Raw genomic sequence first — 674 nt, 5'->3', positions numbered from 1 at the left:
AGAGGGAGACCCCGTCTAAAAAAAAAAAAAAAAAAAAAAAGAGATGGAGTTTTGCTCTTGTTTCCCAGGCTGGAGTGCAATGGTGTGATCTCGGCTCACCACAACCTCCGCCTCCCAGGTTCAAGCAATTCTCCTGCCTCAGCCTCCCAAGTAGCTGGGACTATAGACATGTACCGCCACGCCTGGCTAATTTTGTATTTTTAGTAGAGACAGGATTTCTCCATGTTGGTCAGGCTGGTCTCGAACTCCTGACTTCAGGTGATCCCCCTACCTCAGCCTCCCAAAGTGCTGGGATTACAGGCGTGAGCCACCGCGCCCGGCCAATATGGCTTCATTTTAACCCAATGATAATGCTGTTTTCAAATAAGGTCACATTCCGAGGAATTAGGACTTTTTTTTTTTTTTTGAGACAGGGTCTTGTTTTGTCCCCCAGGCTGGAGCGCAGTGGTGGGATCTCGGCTCACTGCAGCCTCGACCTCCCAGCCTCAGGCGACCTTCCCACCTTAGCCTCTGAGTAGCTGGGACTATAGGTGTGTGCCACCGTGTCTGTTTCTTTTCTTTTTTGTTTGCTTCTTTTTTTGTGTGTGTATTTGTGTGCATGTGTGTGTGTGTGTGTGTGTGTCTGTGTGTGTGTTTGTGTAGAGACAAGTTTTCACCATGTTTCCCTGGCTGGT

Source organism: Theropithecus gelada, chromosome 5 (genome assembly GCF_003255815.1).
Source record: "Theropithecus gelada isolate Dixy chromosome 5, Tgel_1.0, whole genome shotgun sequence".
Lineage (NCBI taxonomy): Eukaryota > Metazoa > Chordata > Mammalia > Primates > Cercopithecidae > Theropithecus > Theropithecus gelada.
Note: the sequence above shows the minus strand (reverse complement) of the source record.